This window comes from Nerophis lumbriciformis, linkage group LG01 (genome assembly GCF_033978685.3).
Source record: "Nerophis lumbriciformis linkage group LG01, RoL_Nlum_v2.1, whole genome shotgun sequence".
NCBI lineage: Eukaryota > Metazoa > Chordata > Actinopteri > Syngnathiformes > Syngnathidae > Nerophis > Nerophis lumbriciformis.
Genome location: NC_084548.2, coordinates 1,806,676 through 1,832,622, shown reverse-complemented (window position 1 = coordinate 1,832,622; position 25,947 = coordinate 1,806,676). Strand labels below are relative to the sequence as shown.

General features: G+C 34.3%; 1 protein-coding gene across 1 annotated transcript in view; it reads right to left on the bottom strand.

Annotated features, from left to right (window-relative positions):
- The window catches only part of hdac7a (histone deacetylase 7a), a 257,881-nt gene extending 232,256 nt beyond the window's left edge, over positions 1-25,625 (bottom strand). The window contains exons 1-2 of the mRNA XM_072911840.1: positions 25,491-25,625; positions 1,556-1,621 (exon numbers count right to left, since the gene is read on the bottom strand). The gene's annotated coding sequence lies outside the window, so the exon portion shown is untranslated. The remainder of the gene's footprint in view (positions 1-1,555; positions 1,622-25,490) is intronic.
- Between the last annotated feature and the right edge of the window lie 322 nt (positions 25,626-25,947).

Sequence of the window (25,947 nt, the reverse complement as noted above, 5' to 3'; positions counted from 1 at the left end):
ATATATATATATATATATATATATATATATATACACACATATATATATACATACATTGATATATACAGTATATAATTTATATTTATTTATTTTGCCGTTTTTGTTTACATGTTAAAGGTGTTTTAATGAATATACATGCATGTTTAACACATATAGATTCCTTTCTTTCATGAAAACAAGAATATAAGTTGGTGTATTACCTGATTCTGATGACTTGCATTGATTGTAATCAGACAGTAGTGATGATAATGTCCACGTTTTCAAATGGAGGAGAAAAAAAGTTCCTCCTTTCTGTCTAATACCACATGAAAGTGGTTGGTTTTTGGCATCTTATTTGTCCAGCTTCCATATTCGTTTTTATACACTTTACAAATACATACATTGGCGGCAAACTCCGTAGCTTGCTAGCTTGTTTGCGCTGGCTTTCGGAGACTCTTATTTTGAAAGCGCAGGCGCAATGGAGCGGCACTTTTATTGTGAAGACAGGAACTGTGCAGTCAGTCTTTAGGCTTTTGACGGGATGTACGGTTGAATGAAAAAGGGTATTTTTTCCTTCACACTTTTGATTGATTGATTGGAACTTTTATTAGTAGATTGCACAGTACAGTACATATTCCGTACAATTGACCACTAAATGGTAACACTCGAATACGTTTTTCAACTTGTTTAAGTCAGGTCATGTGACCGCCTGGCTCTGTTTGATTGGTCCAACGTCACCAGTGACTGCATCTGATTGGTGGAACGGAGTGAACGTCACCAGTGACTGTATTTGTTGAAACGCAGGCACTATGAAGGTCTGTCTGACAGACCAAAACAAACAAAGCGTGCATTAACAGATCGATAAAAATTAGTAGCGAGTAGCGAGCTGAATGTAGATAAAAGTAGCGGAGTAAAAGTAGCGTTTCTTCTCTATAAATATACTCAAGTAAAAGTAAAAGTATGTTGCATTAAAACTACTCTTAGAAGTACAATGTATCCCAAAAGTTACTCAAGTAGATGTAACGGAGTAAATGTAGCGCGTTACTACCCACCTCTGCTCATAATGAACCGGAAATATTTCTCCGTTAGCCGTGATGCTAATTTTCTCTATGTTAAATCCCATTCATTTATGCTAACAACGTTAGCGATTCGAATTTGCCTTTTTTTGTGATCTGTAAAGTTCAACTAAATGAAAAAGTGTAGTTTCCTCTGCCTTCTGTTCTGTTAGCCATTCTGTTGTCATACAAGAATGTAGCTTATAGTTTGATTTAGCATGCTGATTGACTGTTCATTTATTCATCGAGCCTATTTCTATTCATTTGTCTATCAGTCAAATATTTTTAAAGATTGTTTAGCTGACTATTTATATCTGTGTGTGGCATCGCATTAGTCTTTTACAAGCTTCTCATCTTATTCTACAGAATAAGATGGACGATGTCCAACTTTGAATACCGTAATAAAAAAATGGTCAACATTTCCAAACTCCCCGAGCTTCATTTCCCTTGGTAAAATTCCGGAAATTTACCGGAAACTTTCCACCCCTTTTGGAACCCTACTTGAGAGTCATGAACCTTACCTGCCACCGGATGAAATACTGTCTCTCTTTCTGTCTTTATGATGTCCCTATGGGTGATGTTTCCATCTGTGGGTACAAACGGGGAAAAAGGGAGGTGAATTGCAAATCACATGCAAAGAGTACAAGAGGGAAAAGTGTGGAAATATCATGCGGGTGTCATGTGTATCCAATAGCCAGCACCCCTCCTTTGTCGCCTGGGATAAAATGACAGACAATTGTCTCAAGGAGAAGTTGCTGCAATCCTAACAAGCAGAATAAACAAAAGAGTAAATCATGTTTTAAATGGCGTTGTTACACACTCCATTATCCTCCTTGTGGGTGCAATGTTTGCTTTCAAATCATTTATTATCTTTGAGTTATAGGTTAAGTTCCCACGCTAAATTCCTTGAAACGACAGTTTAATCTGGGTTTTGCAGGTATCCGAAAATCTAATTTATGCTTTTTATCCATCCATCCATCCATCTTCTTCCGCTTATCCGAGGTCGGGTCGCGGGGGCAGCAGCCTAAGCAGGGAAGCCCAGACTTCCCTCTCCCCAGCCACTTTGTCCAGCTCTTCCTGTGGGACCCCGAGGCGTTCCCAGGCCAGCCGGGAGACATAGTCTTCCCAACGTGTCCTGGGTCTTCCCCGCGGCCTCCTACCGGTCGGACGTGCCCTAAACACCTCCCTAGGGAGGCGTTCGGGTGGCATCCTGACCAGATGCCCGAACCACCTCATCTGGCTCCTCTCCATGTGGAGGAGCAGCGGCTTTACTTTGGGCTCCCCCTGGATGGCAGAGCTTCTCACCCTATCTCTAAGGGAGAGCCCCGCCACCCGGCGGAGGAAACTCATTTCGGCCGCTTGTACCCGTGATCTTGTCCTTTCGGCCATGACCCAAAGCTGAAGATCCTGGCCAGATGAAGCCATCAGGACCACATCATCTGCAAAAAGCAGAGACCTAATCCTGCAGCCACCAAACCAGATCCCTTCAACGCCTTGACTGCGCCTAGAAATTCTGTCCATAAAACTTCAGAACAGAATGGGTGACAAAGGGCAGCCCTCACTGGAAACGTGTCCGACTTACTACCGGCAATGCGGACCAAGCTCTGGCACTGATCATACAGGGAGCGGACCGCCACAATCAGACAGTCCGATACCCCATACTCTCTGAGCACTCCCCACAGGACTTCCCGAGGGACACGGTCGAATGCCTTCTCCAAGTCCACAAAACACATGTAGACTGGTTGGGCAAACTCCCATGCACCCTCAAGGACCCTGCCCAGAGTATAGAGCTGGTCCACAGTTCCACGACCAGGACGAAAACCACACTGTTCCTCCTGAATCCGAGGTTCGACTATCCTGTGTAGCCTCCTCTCCAGTACACCTGAATAGACCTTACCGGGAAGGCTGAGGAGTGTGATCCCACGATAGTTAGAACACACCCTCCGGTTCCCCTTCTTAAAGATACTTATGCTTTTTATTTCAACTTAAAAACAATGCCCATGTCCAACTACATAATTATATATGGACAAAAGTTTACAAGTGTCAGTATAAAGAAAATTGTAAGCATTTAGAATTGAAAATCTTAAATAGTTGAAAAAAAATAACGTGAATTAGAATTGGCTCATAAGACTGTTTATTTGGAGAAGGCATCGGACCGTGTACCCCGGGAAGTCCTGTGGGGAGTGCTCAGAGAGTACGGGGTATCGGACTGTCTGATTGTGGCGGTCCGCTCCCTGTATGATCAGTGTCAGAGCTTGGTCCGCATTGCCGGCAGTAAGTCGGACACGTTTCCAGTGAGGGTTGGACCCCACCTTTGTCAACTATTCTGTTCATAACTTTTATGGACAGAATTTCTAGGCGCAGTCAAGGCGTTGAGGGGATCTGGTTTGGTGGCTGCAGGATTAGGTCTCTGCTTTTTGCAGAAGATGTGGTTCTGATGGCTTCATCTGGCCAGGATCTTCAGCTCTCACTGGATCGGTTCGCAGTCGAGTGTGAATCGACTGGGATGAGAATCAGCACCTCCAAGTCCGAGTCCATGGTTCTCGCCCGGGAAAGGGTGGAGTGCCATCTCCGGGTTCTGGAGGAGACTCTGCCTCAAGTGGAGGAGTTCAAGTACCTCGGAGTCTTGTTTACGAGTGAGGGAAGAGTGGATGGTGAGATCGACAGGCGGATCGGTGCGGCGTCTTCAGTAATGCGGACGCTGTATCGATCCGTTGTGGTGAAGAAGGAGCTGAGCCGGAAGGCAAAGCTCTCAATTTACCGGTCGATCTACGTTCCCATCCTCACCTATGGTCATGAGCTTTGGGTTATGACCGAAAGGACAAGATCACGGGTACAAGCGGCCCAAATGGGTTTCCTCCGCCGGATGGTGGGGCTCTCCCTTAGAGATAGGGTGAGAAGCTCTGTCATCCGGGAGGAACTCAAAGTAAAGCCGCTGCTCCTCCACATGGAGAGGAGCCAGATGAGGTGGTTCGGGCATCTGCTCGAGAGGTGTTTGGGGCACGTCCGACCGGCAGGAGGCCAAGGGGAAGACCCAGGACACGTTGGGAAGACTATGTCTCCCGGCTGGCCTGGGATTGCCTCGGGATCCCCCGGGAGGAGCTGGACGGAGTGGCTGGGGAGAGGGAAGTCTGGGCTTCTCTACCCGACCTCGGATAAGCGGAAGAAAATGGATGGACTGATTATTTGATTATCTATTTCTCTGCAGCTGACATTTGTGGTGGCGACAGCAGAAGTTTCTGTTGGCAACGCCAAAGAAAAATTTTACCGTTAATTGCTTCCTGCCTTCGAATGCCAACTTGTAATTAGCTGAGGGACTTCATAGCATTGACGGCATTAGTGCAAAGTTTAAAGGTATTTTAGCACAGGCTGCAAAACGCTTCTCAGAGTTTAGCTGGAGTTTTGAAAAGTTCTTCAGCCAGCCACTTCTGCTAAAGTTCGCATTTCCTCTTTTTGACCAACACGTATTCCTTTCAGCGCTTTTGCCACAGCATGAGCGCGTTCACGGGATGTAGCAGTCCAAGGATGCTCAGTTCTGACTTCGTGCCTCGGCTGTAGACACGAGCCAACTAAAGGGTTCCGCCTGTCAATCATTATACTGTACTTCCAATCAAAATGATGACAGGTTTATCCATCCATCCATTTCCATACCTGCCAACTTTTGAAATCAGAAAAACCTAGTAGCCAGGGTCCAAGGGCCGCAGGCCCCGGTAGGTCCAGGACAAAGTCCTGGTGGAGGGTTCAGGGCTTCGCCCTCCGACGCAAAATGATTATTAGCATTCAGACAGGTTAAAATGTTGCTAAAACCATCACTTTTCTATCAGTCACAGTGACTTTTCAAAACAAAAATATTACAGCAAAAATCATATGGGTTGATTGACATGTTTATTCTGTAAGCTAACTTCAATAGTTTGAAATTATTTTGACAGTTAATGCCAGTTATCCTGTCAACCTTTCACAAGACTTCAATTTGTTAATTGAAAGTATAAACACTTTTTACAGTAAACAAATGGTAAAACAGTACTAAACAATTCCATTAAAAAAAAAATTGGTGTCATTATTAACTTTCTGTCCAAGCTTGTATAATCTACTGCCTTGTTCAATTGTAAAAAATATTCTGTGCCTAAAATTCACATTTCTATCACAATTATCATACTGTAAACATGGTAAGCTAACTTCATTCAAATTAATAGTCCTGTCAATAGCATGGAATTACAATTCAAATGTAGTTTTTTTGTAAGCCTTTCAAAAGAATTCAAAATATGAAAAATTAATGAAAATTAATTTAAGCCATCAGACACTTGAAAAGTGGCACATCACATCTCTAATGTAATCATTTTAACTTTTCAACAAAAAAAGCACTGCAAAAATATTAAGGACATACTTCTGTATTTTGGTAGTTATGCTGTCAACTTCTGTATTTTGGTAGTTATGCTGTCAACATTTATTTATTTCATTAACAAGATTTCTTCAACTTGGACTTGAAAGCATAAATAGTATAAACACTTTTAACAGTATGTCGTGCTGTGAAATACAGCCGACAGGATTGCGCACCAAACACGAAGCAAGGCCAAAGCGCATGCATGGTGCAGGAGAACAAAGGACTTCTTTCATTTAAGGTTTGTGATAAACCATCAAACTCATTCGTTAAAAGGACTCTATAGTAATATAAAGCGAATTTTTTTGGACATTATCATGCAAGAAAAGTTTATTTTTGGGACCGCGATCACCGCGTAATGATTTTTAAAGGTTGCATTACAAACATTTAACTGTCCCATGTGATCAGCCAGTGCGATTGGAAATCCATGCTCAATTATTGCCTCCGTAAATAAAACTTTGGCATTTATCACATCCAAAGAATCTGTTTGGGCGACGAAAAACGTTGAAAGTTTTCCACTTGTATCGCTAGCAACGGCATTAGACTTGTGTTTTTTTGTCCCAACGTGGTCTTTTACATCGCTAATTCCTCCGTGTCCGATCGAAAAATCTTGTCTGCACAAGGTGCAATTCGCGTAGTTTTCACCCTTTTTTTTTTTTAATTAATGAAAAACCGTATTTTTTATCACTGCAACCGTAACCTGGAATAGGTTGATGAAAACCGTACGAATTACGGGAAAACCAGAGTAGTTGGCAGGTATGCATTTCCTACTGCTTGTCTCTTAAAGGAAATTGTGAATGTAATTATTTTTTTCATCAACTGTATTTAATTTTCTAATAATGCCTCTGGACATTGCATTTAATGCTTTTCAATGCCATTTAAAGCCTTAATTTTCCCAGAATCCATTCTATAAAACTTTTTTTGATTACCCGCGGAAACCCTGTTAATGTGGTTTTGTATACTGAAAAGAACACAAGGACTTACTACTATTGATATAAAATGATGGTTGGTGGACCAAATGCATCAAGATGCAAACGGGTGCAACAAATAAAGACTTCTTCTTGCACGATTGGATTCATAATAGTACAGTAACGAGTGTGGCAAGAAATGTACAAGAAAAGTTCAAGATCAAGTGAGGTTTTCTTTTTTCCAAAGTCCAATGTTTATTTAACTGTAAAAACGGAATATTTAAAACCACAGGCATGTAAAATTATACACTACTTTACAATGTAAATGATTTGTAAGTAAATAGTTTGTTTTACAAAATAAAAATGGTCTCATCAAAAAAGATGAAGGATTAAAGAGTTGGCACTAAATGCTAAAAACTAATTAACACATTTTATGACCAAATTGTGGCATGCATTTAGGGCGCCTGCGTTATCTTAGATGTGTAGCTTTATGGGAACAAAGTATTTGTTTAATCTTTATAAGACAACAAAACTAACAAGAGAACTCCTTAACTAACTCCTTAACTTTTGTTTGCATGATACTAGGAAGTGACGTTTAAATGAAATATCAGCACACGATAGCTATGAAACAAACTTTTGATAAATCCTGACGTTCAACAAGTCATTGAATGCCTCTTTGCTCAATTCAAACAACTGGTTAAAAAGCAAAATCAAGTTATTACATCTTTATAAGACAACAAAACTAACAAGATAACTCCTTAACTAACTTTTTAACTTTTGTTTGCATGATACTAGGAAGTGACGTTTAATCGAAATTTTAGCACACAATAGCTATGAAACAAACTTTTAATAAATCCTGATGTTCAACAAGTCATTGAACGCCTCTTTGCTCAATTCAAACAACTGGTTAAAAGGCAAAATCATGTTATTACATCTTTATAAGACAACAAAACTAACAAGAGAACACCTTAACTAACTCCTTAACTTTTGTTTGCATGATACTAGGAAGTGACGTTTAATCGAAATATCAGCACAGAATAGCTTTTAACAAACTTTTTATAAATATTGACGTTCAACAAGTCATTGAACGCCTCTTTGCTCAATTCAAAATAACAGGTTAAAAAAGCAAAATCAAGTTATTACATCTTTATAAGACAACACAACTAACAAGAGAACTCCTTAACTAACTCCTTAACTTTTGTTTGCGTGATACTAGGAAGTGACGTTTAATCGAAATATCAGCACGGAATAGCTATGAAACAAACTTTTAGTAAATCCTGACGTTCAACATGTCATTGAACGCCTCTTTGCTCAATTCAAACAACTGGTTAAAAAGCAAAATCAAGTTATTACATCTTTATTAGACAACAAAACTAACAAGAGAACTCCTTAACTAACTCCTTAACTTTTGTTTGCATGATACTAGGAAGTGACATTTAATCGAAATATCAGCACAGTATAGCTTTTAACAAACGTTTAATAAATCCTGACGTTCAACAAGTCATTGAACGCCTCTTTGCTCAATTCAAAATAACTGGTTAAAAAGCAAAATAAAGTTATTACATCTTTATTAGACAACAAAACTAACAAGCGAACTCCTTAACTAACTTTTTAACTTTTGTTTGCATGATACTAGGAAGTGACGTTTAATCAAAATTTTAGCACACAATAGCTATGAAACAAACTTTTAATAAATCCTGATGTTCAACAAGTCATTGGACGCCTCTTTGCTCAATTTAAACAACTGGTTAAAAAGCAAAATCATGTTATTACATCTTTATAAGACAACAAAACTAACAAGAGAACTCCTTAACTAACTCCTTAACTTTTGTTGCATGATACTAGGAAGTGACATTTAATCGAAATATCAGCACAGAATAGCTTTTAACAAACTTTTTATAAATATTGACGTTCAACAAATCATTGAACGCCTCTTTGCTCAATTCAAAATAACTGGTTAAAAAGCAAAATCAAGTTATTACATCTTTATTAGACAACAAAACTAACAAGAGAACACCTTAACTAACTCCTTAACTTTTGTTGGCGTGATACTAGGAAGTGACGTTTAATCGAAATATCAGCACGGAATAGCTATGAAACAAACTTTTAGTAAATCCTGACGTTCAACATGTCATTGAACGCCTCTTTGCTCAATTCAAACAACTGGTTAAAAAGCAAAATCAAGTTATTACATCTTTATAGGACAACAAAACTAACAAGAGAACTCCTTAACTAACTTTTTAACTTTTGTTGCATGATACTAGGAAGTGACGTTTAATCGAAATATCAGCACAGAATAGCTTTTAACAAACTTTTTATAAGTATTGACGTTCAACAAGTCATTGAACGCCTCTTTGCTCAATTCAAAATAACTGGTTAAAAAGCAAAATCAAGTTATTACATCTTTATTAGACAACAAAACTAACAAGAGAACTCCTTAACTTTTGTTTACGTGATACTAGGAAGTGACGTTTAATCGAAATATCAGCACGGAATAGCTATGAAACAAACTTTTAGTAAATCCTGACGTTCAACAAGTCATTGAACGCCTCTTTGCTCAATTCAAAATAACTGGTTAAAAAAGCAAAATCAAGTTATTACATCTTTATTAGACAACAAAACTAACAAGAGAACTCCTTAACTAACTTTTTAACTTTTGTTGCATGACACTAGGAAGTGACGTGTAATCGAAATATCAGCACAGAATAGCTTTTAATAAACTTTTTATAAATATTGACGTTCAACAAGTCATTGAACGCCTCTTTGCTCAATTCAAAATAACTGGTTAAAAAAGCAAAATCAAGTTATTACATCTTTATTAGACAACAAAACTAACAAGAGAACTCCTTAACTAACTCCTTAACTTTTGTTTGCATGATACTAGGAAGTGACGTTTAGTCGAAATATCAGCACAGAATAGCTATGAAACAAACTTTTAATAAATCCTGACGTTCAACAAGTCATTGGACGCCTCTTTGCTCAATTCAAACAACTGGTTAAAAAGCAAAATCAAGTTACTACATCTTTATAAGACAACAAAACTAACAAGAGAACTCCTTAACTAACTCCTTAACTTTTGTTTGCATGATACTAGGAAGTGACATTTAGTCGAAATATCAGCACAGAATAGCTTTTAACAAACGTTTAATAAATCATGACGTTCAACAAGTCATTGAACGCCTCTTTGCTCAATTCAAAATAACTGGTTAAAAAGCAAAATCAAGTTATTACATCTTTATTGGACAACAAAACTAACAAGACAACACCTTAACTAACTTTTTAACTATTGTTGCATGATACTAGGAAGTGACGTTAAATCGAAATATCAGCACAGAATAGCTTTTAACAAACTTTTTATAAATATTGACGTTCAACAAGTCATTGAACGCCTCTTTGCTCAATTCAAAATAACTGGTTAAAAAAGCAAAATCAAGTTATTACATCTTTATTAGACAACAAAACTAACAAGAGAACACCTTAACTAACTTTTTAACTTTTGTTTGCGTGATACTAGGAAGTGACGTTTAATCGAAATATCAGCACGGAATAGCTAAGAAACAAACTTTTAGTAAATCCTGACGTTCAACATGTGTCATTGAACGCCTCTTTGCTCAATTCAAACAACTGGTTAAAAAGAAAAATCAAGTTATTACATCTTTAGTAGACAACAAAACTAACAAGAGAACTCCTTAACTTTTGTTTACGTGATACTAGGAAGTGACATTCAATCGAAATATCAGCACAGAATAGCTTTTAACAAACTTTTGTATAAATATTGACGTTCAACAAGTCATTAAACGCCTCTTTGCTCAATTCAAAATAACTGGTTAAAAAAGCAAAATCAAGTTATTACATCTTTATTAGACAACAAAACTAACAAGCGAACACCTTAACTAACTTTTTAACTTTTGTTGCATGATACTAGGAAGTGACGTTTAATCGAAATATCAGCACAGAATAGCTTTTAACAAACTTGTTATAAATATTGACGTTCAACAAGTCATTGAACGCCTCTTTGCTCAATTCAAAATAACTGGTTAAAAAAGCAAAATCAAGTTATTACATCTTTATTAGACAACAAAACTAACAAGAGAACACCTTAACTTTTGTTTGCGTGATACTAGGAAGTGACGTTTAATCGAAATATCAGCACGGAATAGCTATGAAACAAACTTATAGTAAATCCTGACGTTCAACATGTCATTGAACGCCTCTTTGCTCAATTCAAACAACTGGTTAAAAAGCAAGTTATTACATCTTTATAAGACAACACAACTAACAAGAGAACTCCTTAACTAACTTTTTAACTTTTGTTTGCATGAGCAAAGTGGAAGTGACTTTTAGTCGAAATGTCAGCACAGAATAGCTATGAAACAAACTTTTAATAAATCCTGACGTTCAATAAGTCATTGAACGCCTCTTTGCTCAATTCAAAATAACTGGTTAAAAAAGCAAAATCAAGTTATTACATCTTTATTGGACAACAAAACTAACAAGAGAACTCCTTAACTAACTCCTTAACTTTTGTTTGCATGATGCTAGGACGTGACGTTTAATCGAAATATCAGCACAGAATAGCTTTTAACAAACTTTTTATAAATATTGACGTTCAACAAGTCATTGAACGCCTCTTTGCTCAATTCAAAATAACTGGTTAAAAAGCAAAATCAAGTTATTACATCTTTATTAGACAACAAAACTAACAAGAGAACACCTTAACTAACTCCTTAACTTTTGTTTGCGTGATACTAGGAAGTGACGTTTAATCGAAATATCAGCACAGAATAGCTTTTAACAAACTTGTTATAAATATTGATGTTCAACAAGTCATTGAACGCCTCTTTGCTCAATTCAAAATAACTGGTTAAAAAAGCAAAATCAAGTTATTACATCTTTATTAGACAACAAAACTAACAAGCGAACACCTTAACTAACTTTTTAACTTTTGTTGCATGATACTAGGAAGTGACGTTTAATCGAAATATCAGCACAGAATAGCTTTTAACAAACTTTTTATAAATATTGACGTTCAACAAGTCATTGAACGCCTCTTTGCTCAATTCAAAATAACTGGTTAAAAAGCAAAATCATGTTACTGCATTTTTATAAGACAACAAAACTAACAAGAGAACTCCTTAACTAACTCCTTAACTTTTGTTTGCATGATACTAGGAAGTGACATTTAATCGAAATATCAGCACAGAATAGCTTTTAACAAACGTTTAATAAATCCTGACGTTCAACAAGTCATTGAACGCCTCTTTGCTCAATTCAAAATAACTGGTTAAAAAGCAAAATCAAGTTATTACATCTTTATTAGACAACAAAACAAAAAAGAGAACTCCTTAACTAACTTTTTAACTTTTGTTGCATGATACTAAGAGGTGACGTTTAATCGAAATATCAGCACAGAATAGCTTTTAACAAACTTTTTATAAATATTGACGTTCAACAAGTCATTGAACGCCTCTTTGCTCAATTCAAAATAACTGGTTAAAAAGCAAAATCATGTTATTACATCTTTATAAGACAACACAACTAACAAGAGAACTCCTTAACTAACTTTTTAACTTTTGTTTGCATGAGCAAAGTGGAAGTGACTTTTAGTCGAAATATCAGCACAGAATAGCTATGAAACAAACTTTTAATAAATCCTGACGTTCAATAAGTCATTGAACGCCTCTTTGCTCAATTCAAAATAACTGGTTAAAAAAGCAAAATCAAGTTATTACATCTTTATTAGACAACAAAACTAACAAGCGAACACCTTAACTAACTTTTTAACTTTTGTTGCATGATACTAGGAAGTGACGTTTAATCGAAATATCAGCACAGAATAGCTTTTAACAAACTTTTTATAAATCCTGACGTTCAATACGTCATTGAACGCCTCTTTGCTCAATTCAAACAACTGGTTAAAAAGCAAAATCAAGTTATTACATCTTTATAAGACAACACAACTAACAAGAGAACTCCTTAACTAACTCCTTAACTTTTGTTTGCATGATACTAGGAAGTGACGTTTAATCGAAATTTTAGCACACAATAGCTATGAAACAAACTTTTAATAGATCCTGACGTTCAACAAGTCATTGAACGCCTCTTTGCTCAATTCAAAATAACTGGTTAAAAAGCAAAATCAAGTTATTACATCTTTATAAGACAACACAACTAACAAGAGAACTCCTTAACTAACTTTTTAACTTTTGTTTGCATGATACTAGGAGGTGACGTTTAATCGAAATATCAGCACGGAATAGCTAAGAAACAAACTTTTAGTAAATCCTGACGTTCAACATGTCATTGAACGCCTCTTTGCTCAATTCAAACTAACTGGTTCAAAAAAGCAAAATCAAGTTATTACATCTTTATTAGACAACAAAACTAACAAGCGAACACCTTAACTAACTTTTTAACTTTTGTTGCATGATACTAGGAAGTGACGTTTAATTGAAATATCAGCACACAATAGCTATGAAACAAATCTTTAATAAATCCTGATGTTCAACAAGTCATTGAACGCCTCTTTGCTCAATTCAAAATAACTGGTTAAAAAAGCAAAATCAAGTTATTACATCTTTATTAGACAACAAAACTAACAAGCGAACACCTTAACTAACTTTTTAACTTTTGTTGCATGATACTAGGAAGTGACGTTTAATCGAAATATCAGCACAGAATAGCTTTTAACAAACTTTTTATAAGTATTGACATTCAACAAGTCATTGAACGCCTCTTTGCTCAATTCAAACAACTGGTTAAAAAGCAAAATCAAGTTATTACATCTTTATAAGACAACACAACTAGCAAGAGAACTCCTTAACTAACTTTTTAACTTTTGTTGCATGATACTAGGAAGTGACGTGTAATAGAAATATCAGCACAGAAGAGCTTTTAACAAACTTTTTTATAAATATTGACGTTCAACAAGTCATTAAACGCCTCTTTGCTCAATTCAAACAACTGGTTAAAAAGCAAAATCAAGTTATTACATCTTTATAAGACAACAAAACTAACAAGCGAACACCTTAACTAACTTTTTAACTTTTGTTTGCATGAGCAAAATGGAAGTGACTTTTAGTCGAAATATCAGCACAGAATAGCTATGAAACAAACTTTTAATAAATCCTGACGTTCAATAAGTCATTGAACGCCTCTTTGCTCAATTCAAAATAACTGGTTAAAAAGCAAAATCAAGTTATTACATCTTTATAAGACAACACAACCAACAAGAGAACTCCTTAACTAACTTTTTAACTTTTGTTGCATGATACTAGGAAGTGACGTTTAATCGAAATATCAGCACAGAATAGCTTTTAACAAACGTTTAATAAATCCTGACGTTCAATAAGTCATTGAACGCCTCTTTGCTCAAATCAAAATAACTGGTTAAAAAGCAAAATCAAGTTATTACATCTTTATTAGACAACAAAACTAACAAGAGAACTCCTTAACTTTTGTTTACGTGATACTAGGAAGTGACATTCAATCGAAATATCAGCACAGAATAGCTTTTAACAAACTTTTGTATAAATATTGACGTTCAACAAGTCATTAAACGCCTCTTTGCTCAATTCAAAATAACTGGTTAAAAAGCAAAATCAAGTTATTACATCTTTATAAGACAACAAAACTAACAAGGGAACACCTTAACTAACTTTTTAACTTTTGTTGCATGATACTAGGAGGTGACGTTTAATCGAAATATCAGCACAGAATAGCTTTTAACAAACTTTTTATAAATATTGACGTTCAACAAAGCATTGAACGCCTCTTTGCTCAATTCAAAATAACTGGTTAAAAAAGCAAAATCAAGTTATTACATCTTTATTAGACAACAAAACTAACAAGAGAACACCTTAACTTTTGTTTGCGTGATACTAGGAAGTGACGTTTAATCGAAATATCAGCACGGAATAGCTATGAAACAAACTTTTAGTAAATCCTGACGTTCAACATGTCATTGAACGCCTCTTTGCTCAATTCAAACAACTGGTTAAAAAGCAAGTTATTACATCTTTATAAGACAACACAACTAACAAGAGAACTCCTTAACTAACTTTTTAACTTTTGTTTGCATGAGCAAAGTGGAAGTGACTTTTAGTCGAAATGTCAGCACAGAATAGCTATGAAACAAACTTTTAATAAATCCTGACGTTCAATAAGTCATTGAACGCCTCTTTGCTCAATTCAAAATAACTGGTTAAAAAAGCAAAATCAAGTTATTACATCTTTATTGGACAACAAAACTAACAAGAGAACTCCTTAACTAACTCCTTAACTTTTGTTTGCATGATGCTAGGACGTGACGTTTAATCGAAATATCAGCACAGAATAGCTTTTAACAAACTTTTTATAAATATTGACGTTCAACAAGTCATTGAACGCCTCTTTGCTCAATTCAAAATAACTGGTTAAAAAGCAAAATCAAGTTATTACATCTTTATTAGACAACAAAACTAACAAGAGAACACCTTAACTAACTCCTTAACTTTTGTTTGCGTGATACTAGGAAGTGACGTTTAATCGAAATATCAGCACAGAATAGCTTTTAACAAACTTGTTATAAATATTGATGTTCAACAAGTCATTGAACGCCTCTTTGCTCAATTCAAAATAACTGGTTAAAAAAGCAAAATCAAGTTATTACATCTTTATTAGACAACAAAACTAACAAGCGAACACCTTAACTAACTTTTTAACTTTTGTTGCATGATACTAGGAAGTGACGTTTAATCGAAATATCAGCACAGAATAGCTTTTAACAAACTTTTTATAAATATTGACGTTCAACAAGTCATTGAACGCCTCTTTGCTCAATTCAAAATAACTGGTTAAAAAGCAAAATCATGTTACTGCATTTTTATAAGACAACAAAACTAACAAGAGAACTCCTTAACTAACTCCTTAACTTTTGTTTGCATGATACTAGGAAGTGACATTTAATCGAAATATCAGCACAGAATAGCTTTTAACAAACGTTTAATAAATCCTGACGTTCAACAAGTCATTGAACGCCTCTTTGCTCAATTCAAAATAACTGGTTAAAAAGCAAAATCAAGTTATTACATCTTTATTAGACAACAAAACAAAAAAGAGAACTCCTTAACTAACTTTTTAACTTTTGTTGCATGATACTAAGAGGTGACGTTTAATCGAAATATCAGCACAGAATAGCTTTTAACAAACTTTTTATAAATATTGACGTTCAACAAGTCATTGAACGCCTCTTTGCTCAATTCAAAATAACTGGTTAAAAAGCAAAATCATGTTATTACATCTTTATAAGACAACACAACTAACAAGAGAACTCCTTAACTAACTTTTTAACTTTTGTTTGCATGAGCAAAGTGGAAGTGACTTTTAGTCGAAATATCAGCACAGAATAGCTATGAAACAAACTTTTAATAAATCCTGACGTTCAATAAGTCATTGAACGCCTCTTTGCTCAATTCAAAATAACTGGTTAAAAAAGCAAAATCAAGTTATTACATCTTTATTAGACAACAAAACTAACAAGCGAACACCTTAACTAACTTTTTAACTTTTGTTGCATGATACTAGGAAGTGACGTTTAATCGAAATATCAGCACAGAATAGCTTTTAACAAACTTTTTATAAATCCTGACGTTCAATACGTCATTGAACGCCTCTTTGCTCAATTCAAACAACTGGTTAAAAAGCAAAATCAAGTTATTACATCTTTATAAGACAACACAACTAACAAGAGAACTCCTTAACTAACTCCTTAACTTTTGTTTGCATGATACTAGGAAGTGACGTTTAATCGAAATTTTAGCACACAATAGCTATGAAACAAACTTTTAATAGATCCTGACGTTCAACAAGTCATTGAACGCCTCTTTGCTCAATTCAAAATAACTGGTTAAAAAGCAAAATCAAGTTATTACATCTTTATAAGACAACACAACTAACAAGAGAACTCCTTAACTAACTTTTTAACTTTTGTTTGCATGATACTAGGAGGTGACGTTTAATCGAAATATCAGCACGGAATAGCTAAGAAACAAACTTTTAGTAAATCCTGACGTTCAACATGTCATTGAACGCCTCTTTGCTCAATTCAAACTAACTGGTTCAAAAAAGCAAAATCAAGTTATTACATCTTTATTAGACAACAAAACTAACAAGCGAACACCTTAACTAACTTTTTAACTTTTGTTGCATGATACTAGGAAGTGACGTTTAATTGAAATATCAGCACACAATAGCTATGAAACAAATCTTTAATAAATCCTGATGTTCAACAAGTCATTGAACGCCTCTTTGCTCAATTCAAAATAACTGGTTAAAAAAGCAAAATCAAGTTATTACATCTTTATTAGACAACAAAACTAACAAGCGAACACCTTAACTAACTTTTTAACTTTTGTTGCATGATACTAGGAAGTGACGTTTAATCGAAATATCAGCACAGAATAGCTTTTAACAAACTTTTTATAAGTATTGACATTCAACAAGTCATTGAACGCCTCTTTGCTCAATTCAAACAACTGGTTAAAAAGCAAAATCAAGTTATTACATCTTTATAAGACAACACAACTAGCAAGAGAACTCCTTAACTAACTTTTTAACTTTTGTTGCATGATACTAGGAAGTGACGTGTAATAGAAATATCAGCACAGAAGAGCTTTTAACAAACTTTTTTATAAATATTGACGTTCAACAAGTCATTAAACGCCTCTTTGCTCAATTCAAACAACTGGTTAAAAAGCAAAATCAAGTTATTACATCTTTATAAGACAACAAAACTAACAAGCGAACACCTTAACTAACTTTTTAACTTTTGTTTGCATGAGCAAAATGGAAGTGACTTTTAGTCGAAATATCAGCACAGAATAGCTATGAAACAAACTTTTAATAAATCCTGACGTTCAATAAGTCATTGAACGCCTCTTTGCTCAATTCAAAATAACTGGTTAAAAAGCAAAATCAAGTTATTACATCTTTATAAGACAACACAACCAACAAGAGAACTCCTTAACTAACTTTTTAACTTTTGTTGCATGATACTAGGAAGTGACGTTTAATCGAAATATCAGCACAGAATAGCTTTTAACAAACGTTTAATAAATCCTGACGTTCAATAAGTCATTGAACGCCTCTTTGCTCAAATCAAAATAACTGGTTAAAAAGCAAAATCAAGTTATTACATCTTTATTAGACAACAAAACTAACAAGAGAACTCCTTAACTTTTGTTTACGTGATACTAGGAAGTGACATTCAATCGAAATATCAGCACAGAATAGCTTTTAACAAACTTTTGTATAAATATTGACGTTCAACAAGTCATTAAACGCCTCTTTGCTCAATTCAAAATAACTGGTTAAAAAGCAAAATCAAGTTATTACATCTTTATAAGACAACAAAACTAACAAGGGAACACCTTAACTAACTTTTTAACTTTTGTTGCATGATACTAGGAGGTGACGTTTAATCGAAATATCAGCACAGAATAGCTTTTAACAAACTTTTTATAAATATTGACGTTCAACAAAGCATTGAACGCCTCTTTGCTCAATTCAAAATAACTGGTTAAAAAAGCAAAATCAAGTTATTACATCTTTATTAGACAACAAAACTAACAAGAGAACACCTTAACTTTTGTTTGCGTGATACTAGGAAGTGACGTTTAATCGAAATATCAGCACGGAATAGCTATGAAACAAACTTTTAGTAAATCCTGACGTTCAACATGTCATTGAACGCCTCTTTGCTCAATTCAAACAACTGGTTAAAAAGCAAGTTATTACATCTTTATAAGACAACACAACTAACAAGAGAACTCCTTAACTAACTTTTTAACTTTTGTTTGCATGAGCAAAGTGGAAGTGACTTTTAGTCGAAATGTCAGCACAGAATAGCTATGAAACAAACTTTTAATAAATCCTGACGTTCAATAAGTCATTGAACGCCTCTTTGCTCAATTCAAAATAACTGGTTAAAAAAGCAAAATCAAGTTATTACATCTTTATTGGACAACAAAACTAACAAGAGAACTCCTTAACTAACTCCTTAACTTTTGTTTGCATGATGCTAGGACGTGACGTTTAATCGAAATATCAGCACAGAATAGCTTTTAACAAACTTTTTATAAATATTGACGTTCAACAAGTCATTGAACGCCTCTTTGCTCAATTCAAAATAACTGGTTAAAAAGCAAAATCAAGTTATTACATCTTTATTAGACAACAAAACTAACAAGAGAACACCTTAACTAACTCCTTAACTTTTGTTTGCGTGATACTAGGAAGTGACGTTTAATCGAAATATCAGCACAGAATAGCTTTTAACAAACTTGTTATAAATATTGATGTTCAACAAGTCATTGAACGCCTCTTTGCTCAATTCAAAATAACTGGTTAAAAAAGCAAAATCAAGTTATTACATCTTTATTAGACAACAAAACTAACAAGCGAACACCTTAACTAACTTTTTAACTTTTGTTGCATGATACTAGGAAGTGACGTTTAATCGAAATATCAGCACAGAATAGCTTTTAACAAACTTTTTATAAATATTGACGTTCAACAAGTCATTGAACGCCTCTTTGCTCAATTCAAAATAACTGGTTAAAAAGCAAAATCATGTTACTGCATTTTTATAAGACAACAAAACTAACAAGAGAACTCCTTAACTAACTCCTTAACTTTTGTTTGCATGATACTAGGAAGTGACATTTAATCGAAATATCAGCACAGAATAGCTTTTAACAAACGTTTAATAAATCCTGACGTTCAACAAGTCATTGAACGCCTCTTTGCTCAATTCAAAATAACTGGTTAAAAAGCAAAATCAAGTTATTACATCTTTATTAGACAACAAAACAAAAAAGAGAACTCCTTAACTAACTTTTTAACTTTTGTTGCATGATACTAAGAGGTGACGTTTAATCGAAATATCAGCACAGAATAGCTTTTAACAAACTTTTTATAAATATTGACGTTCAACAAGTCATTGAACGCCTCTTTGCTCAATTCAAAATAACTGGTTAAAAAGCAAAATCATGTTATTACATCTTTATAAGACAACACAACTAACAAGAGAACTCCTTAACTAACTTTTTAACTTTTGTTTGCATGAGCAAAGTGGAAGTGACTTTTAGTCGAAATATCAGCACAGAATAGCTATGAAACAAACTTTTAATAAATCCTGACGTTCAATAAGTCATTGAACGCCTCTTTGCTCAATTCAAAATAACTGGTTAAAAAAGCAAAATCAAGTTATTACATCTTTATTAGACAACAAAACTAACAAGCGAACACCTTAACTAACTTTTTAACTTTTGTTGCATGATACTAGGAAGTGACGTTTAATCGAAATATCAGCACAGAATAGCTTTTAACAAACTTTTTATAAATCCTGACGTTCAATACGTCATTGAACGCCTCTTTGCTCAATTCAAACAACTGGTTAAAAAGCAAAATCAAGTTATTACATCTTTATAAGACAACACAACTAACAAGAGAACTCCTTAACTAACTCCTTAACTTTTGTTTGCATGATACTAGGAAGTGACGTTTAATCGAAATTTTAGCACACAATAGCTATGAAACAAACTTTTAATAGATCCTGACGTTCAACAAGTCATTGAACGCCTCTTTGCTCAATTCAAAATAACTGGTTAAAAAGCAAAATCAAGTTATTACATCTTTATAAGACAACACAACTAACAAGAGAACTCCTTAACTAACTTTTTAACTTTTGTTTGCATGATACTAGGAGGTGACGTTTAATCGAAATATCAGCACGGAATAGCTAAGAAACAAACTTTTAGTAAATCCTGACGTTCAACATGTCATTGAACGCCTCTTTGCTCAATTCAAACTAACTGGTTCAAAAAAGCAAAATCAAGTTATTACATCTTTATTAGACAACAAAACTAACAAGGGAACACCTTAACTAACTTTTTAACTTTTGTTGCATGATACTAGGAAGTGACGTGTAATCGAAATATCAGCACAGAATAGCTTTGAACAAACTTTTTATAAATATTGACGTTCAACAAGTCATTGAACGCCTCTTTGCTCAATTCAAACAACTGGTTAAAAAAGCAAAATCAAGTTATTACATCTTTATTAGACAACAAAACTAACAAGAGAACACCTTAACTTTTGTTTGCGTGATACTAGGAAGTGACGTTTAATCGAAATATCAGCACGGAATAGCTATGAAACAAACTTTTAGTAAATCCTGACGTTCAACATGTCATTGAACGCCTCTTTGCTCAATTCAAACAACTGGTTAAAAAGCAAAATCATGTTATTACATCTTTATTAGACAACAAAACTAACAAGAGAACACCTTAACTAACTCCTTAACTTTTGTTTGCATGATACTAGGAAGTGACATTTAGTCGAAATATCAGCACAGAATAGCTTTTAACAAACGTTTAATAAATCCTGACGTTCAACAAGTCATTGAACGCCTCTTTGCTCAATTCAAAATATCTGGTTAAAAAAGCAAAATCAAGTTATTACATCTTTATTAGACAACAAAACTAACAAGAGAACACCTTAACTTTTGTTTGCGTGATACTAGTAAGTGACGTTTAATCGAAATATCAGCACGGAATAGCTATGAAACAAACTTTTAGTAAATCCTGACGTTCAACATGTCATTGAACGCCTCTTTGCTCAATTCAAAATAACTGGTTAAAAAGCAAAATCAAGTTATTACATCTTTATTAGACAACAAAACTAACAAGCGAACACCTTAACTAACTTTTTAACTTTTGTTGCATGATACTAGGAAGTGACGTGTGATCGAAATATCAGCACAGAATAGCTTTTAACAAACTTTTTATAAATATTGACGTTCAACATGTCATTGAACGCCTCTTTGCTCAATTCAAAATAACTGGTTAAAAAGCAAAATCAAGTTATTACATCTTTATTAGACAACAAAACTAACAAGAGAACACCTTAACTAACTCCTTAACTTTTGTTTGCGTGATACTAGGAAGTGACGTTTAATCGAAATATCAGCACAGAATAGCTATGAAACAAACTTTTAGTAAATCCTGACGTTCAACATGTCATTGAACGCCTCTTTACTCAATTCAAAATAACTGGTTAAAAAAGCATAATCAAGTTATTACATCTTTATTAGACAACAAAACTAACAAGAGAACACCTTAACTAACTTTTTAACTTTTGTTGCATGATACTAGGAGGTGACGTTTAATCGAAATATCAGCACAGAATAGCTTTTAATAAACTTTTTATAAATATTGACGTTCAACAAGTCATTGAACGCCTCTTTGCTCAATTCAAAATAACTGGTTAAAAAGCAAAATCAAGTTATTACATCTTTATTAGACAACAAAACTAACAAGAGAACACCTTAACCTTTGTTTGCGTGATACTAGGAAGTGAAGTTTAATCGAAATTTTAGCACACAATAGCTATGAAACAAACTTTTAATAAATCCTGATGTTCAACAAGTCCTTGAACGCCTCTTTGCTCAATTCAAAATAACTGGTTAAAAAAGCAAAATCAAGTTATTACATCTTTATTAGACAACAAAACTAACAAGCGAACACCTTAACTAACTCCTTAACTTTTGTTGCATGATACTAGGAAGTGACGTTTAATCGAAATATCAGCACAGAATAGCTTTTAACAAACTTTTTATAAATATTGATGTTCAACAAGTCATTGGACGCCTCTTTGCTCAATTCAAAATAACTGGTTAAAAAGCAAAATCAAGTTATTACATCTTTATTAGACAACAAAACTAACAAGAGAACACCTTAACTAACTCCTTAACTTTTGTTTGCGTGATACTAGGAAGTGACGTTTAATCGAAATATCAGCACGGAATAGCTATGAAACAAACTTTTTTATAAATATTGACGTTCAACAAGTCATTGAACGCCTCTTTGCTCAATTCAAACAACTGGTTAAAAAGCAAAATCAAGTTATTACATCTTTATAAGACAACACAACTAACAAGAGAACTCCTTAACTAACTCCTTAACTTTTGTTTGCATGATACTAGGAAGTGACGTTTAATCGAAATTTTAGCACACAATAGCTATGAAACAAACTTTTAATAGATCCTGACGTTCAACAAGTCATTGAACGCCTCTTTGCTCAATTCAAACAACTGGTTAAAAAGCAAAATCATGTTATTACATCTTTATAAGACAACAAAACTAACAAGAGAACTCCTTAACTAACTTTTTAACTTTTGTTTGCATGATACTAGGAAGTGACATTTAATCGAAATATCAGCACAGAATAGCTTTTAACAAACTTTTTATAAATATTGATGTTCAACAAGTTATTGAACGCCTCTTTGCTCAATTCAAAATAACTGGTTAAAAAGCAAAATGAAGTTATTACATCTTTATTAGACAACACAACTAACAAGCGAACACCTTAACTAACTTTTTAACTTTTGTTGCATGATACTAGGAAGTGACGTTTAATCGAAATATCAGCACAGAATAGCTTTTAACAAACATTTTATAAATATTGACGTTCAACAAGTCATTGAACGCCTCTTCGCTCAATTCAAAATAACTGGTTAAAAAGCAAAATCAAGTTATTACATCTTTATAAGACAACACAACTAACAAGAGAACTCCTTAACTAACTTCTTAACTTTTGTTTCCATGAGCAAAGTGGAAGTGACTTTTAGTCGAAATATCAGCACGGAATAGCTATGAAACAAACTTTTAGTAAATCCTGACGTTCAACAAGTCATTGAACGCCTCTTTGCTCAATTCAAACAACTGGTTAAAAAGCAAGTTATTACATCTTTATAAGACAACACAACTAACAAGAGAACTCCTTAACTAACTTTTTAACTTTTGTTTGCATGAGCAAAATGGAAGTGACTTTTCGTCGAAATATCAGCACAGAATAGCTTTTAACAAACTTTTTATAAATATTGACGTTCAACAAGTCATTGAACGCCTCTTTGCTCAATTCAAACAACTGGTTAAAAAGCAAAATCATGTTATTACATCTTTATTAGACAACACAACTAACAAGAGAACACCTTAACTAACTTTTTAACTTTTGTTGCATGATACTAGGAAGTGACGTTTAATCGAAATATCAGCACAGAATAGCTTTTAACAAACTTTCTATAAATATTGACGTTCAACAAGTCATTGAACGCCTCTTTGCTCAATTCAAATAACTGGTTAAAAAGCAATATCAAGTTATTACATCTTTATTAGACAACAAAACTAACAAGATAACACCTTAACTAACTCCTTAACTTTTGTTTGCGTGATACTAGGAAGTGACGTTTAAACGAAATATCAGCACACAATAGCTATGAAACAAACTTTTAATAAATCCTGATGTTCAACAAGTCATTGAACGCCTCTTTGCTCAATTCAAAATAACTGGTTAAAAAGCAAAATCATGTTATTACATCTTTATAAGACAACACAACTAACAAGAGAACTCCTTAACTAACTCCTTAACTTTTGTTTGCATGATGCTAGGAAGTGACGTTTAATCGAAATATCAGCACAGAATAGCTTTTAACAAACTTTTTATAAATATTGACGTTCAACAAGTCATTGAACGCCTCTTTGCTCAATTCAAAATAACTGGTTAAAAAAGCAAAATCAAGTTATTACATCTTTATTAGACAACAAAACTAACAAGAGAACACCTTAACTTTTGTTTGCGTGATACTAGGAAGTGACGTTTAATCGAAATATCAGCACGGAATAGCTATGAAACAAACTTATAGTAAATCCTGACGTTCAACATGTCATTGAACGCCTCTTTGCTCAATTCAAACAACTGGTTAAAAAGCAAGTTATTACATCTTTATAAGACAACACAACTAACAAGAGAACTCCTTAACTAACTTTTTAACTTTTGTTTGCATGAGCAAAGTGGAAGTGACTTTTAGTCGAAATGTCAGCACAGAATAGCTATGAAACAAACTTTTAATAAATCCTGATGTTCAATAAGTCATTGAACGCCTCTTTGCTCAATTCAAAATAACTGGTTAAAAAAGCAAAATCAAGTTATTACATCTTTATTAGACAACACAACTAACAAGAGAACTCCTTAACTAACTCCTTAACTTTTGTTTGCATGATACTAGGAAGTGACATTTAGTCGAAATATCAGCACAGAATAGCTTTTAAAAAACGTTTAATAAATCCTGACGTTCAACAAGTCATTGAACGCCTCTTTGCTCAATTCAAAATAACTGGTTAAAAAGAAAAATCAAGTTATTACATCTTTAGTAGACAACAAAACTAACAAGAGAACTCCTTAACTTTTGTTTACGTGATACTAGGAAGTGACATTCAATCGAAATATCAGCACAGAATAGCTTTTAACAAACTTTTGTATAAATATTGACGTTCAACAAGTCATTAAACGCCTCTTTGCTCAATTCAAAATAACTGGTTAAAAAGCAAAATCAAGTTATTACATCTTTATAAGACAACAAAACTAACAAGGGAACACCTTAACTAACTTTTTAACTTTTGTTGCATGATACTAGGAGGTGACGTTTAATCGAAATATCAGCACAGAATAGCTTTTAACAAACTTTTTATAAATATTGACGTTCAACAAGTCATTGAACGCCTCTTTGCTCAATTCAAACAACTGGTTAAAAAGCAAAATCAAGTTATTACATCTTTATAAGACAACACAACTAACAAGAGAACTCCTTAACTAACTTTTTAACTTATGTTTGCATGAGCAAAGTGGAAGTGACTTTTAGTCGAAATGTCAGCACAGAATAGCTATGAAACAAACTTTTAATAAATCCTGATGTTCAATAAGTCATTGAACGACTCTTTGCTCAATTCAAAATAACTGGTTAAAAAGCAAAATCAAGTTATTACATCTTTATTAGACAACAAAACTAACAAGAGAACTCCTTAACTAACTTTTTAACTTTTGTTGCATGATACTAGGAAGTGACGTTTAATCGAAATATCAGCACAGAATAGCTATGAAACAAACTTTTAATAAATCCTGACGTTCAATAAGTCATTGAACGCCTCTTTGCTCAATTCAAAATAACTGGTTAAAAAAGCACCTGCGCGCCTCCTCTCGCTGTTGCCGAAAACATAACAAAAAAACTCGGACGAATAACAAAAGGAGACGAAGGCGAGCCAACTTCCAGCGGTTCTCGCATCACATCCCTACCTTGGAAGGCGAGACGCTGCAGTCTGAGTCCAACACTTGTTGAGGTATATCCGACTAAAGTCCTGCTAACGCCCGGCTAGCGTCTAAGCTAGCGTCCGTACATCCGAGAGAGAGAGAGAGAAATAGAGAGAGAGAGAGAGAAGCTAAAGGAGGAGGAAGAAAAGAGAGTTGTCGCGGCTGAAAAAAAAAAAAAAAGTTGCATAAAGAAAGTCCGACCCACTTGCAGTCCTACCCCCTTCCTGCTCATCATCGCTCCTGCTGACAGAAATAGCCGGCAAGGCGGTCCCCACCAAAAATAGCCTGGGCCATTGTTTACTTCCGTGACACATTCCTATTGGACCATTGTTTACTTCCGTGACACATTCCTATTGGATCCCATAGACATGTTCTAAGGGTACGCAGCATGGAGCGCTACTGCCTACTGGCGCAGACGAGACGCGAGGCCGCCATCTTGGAG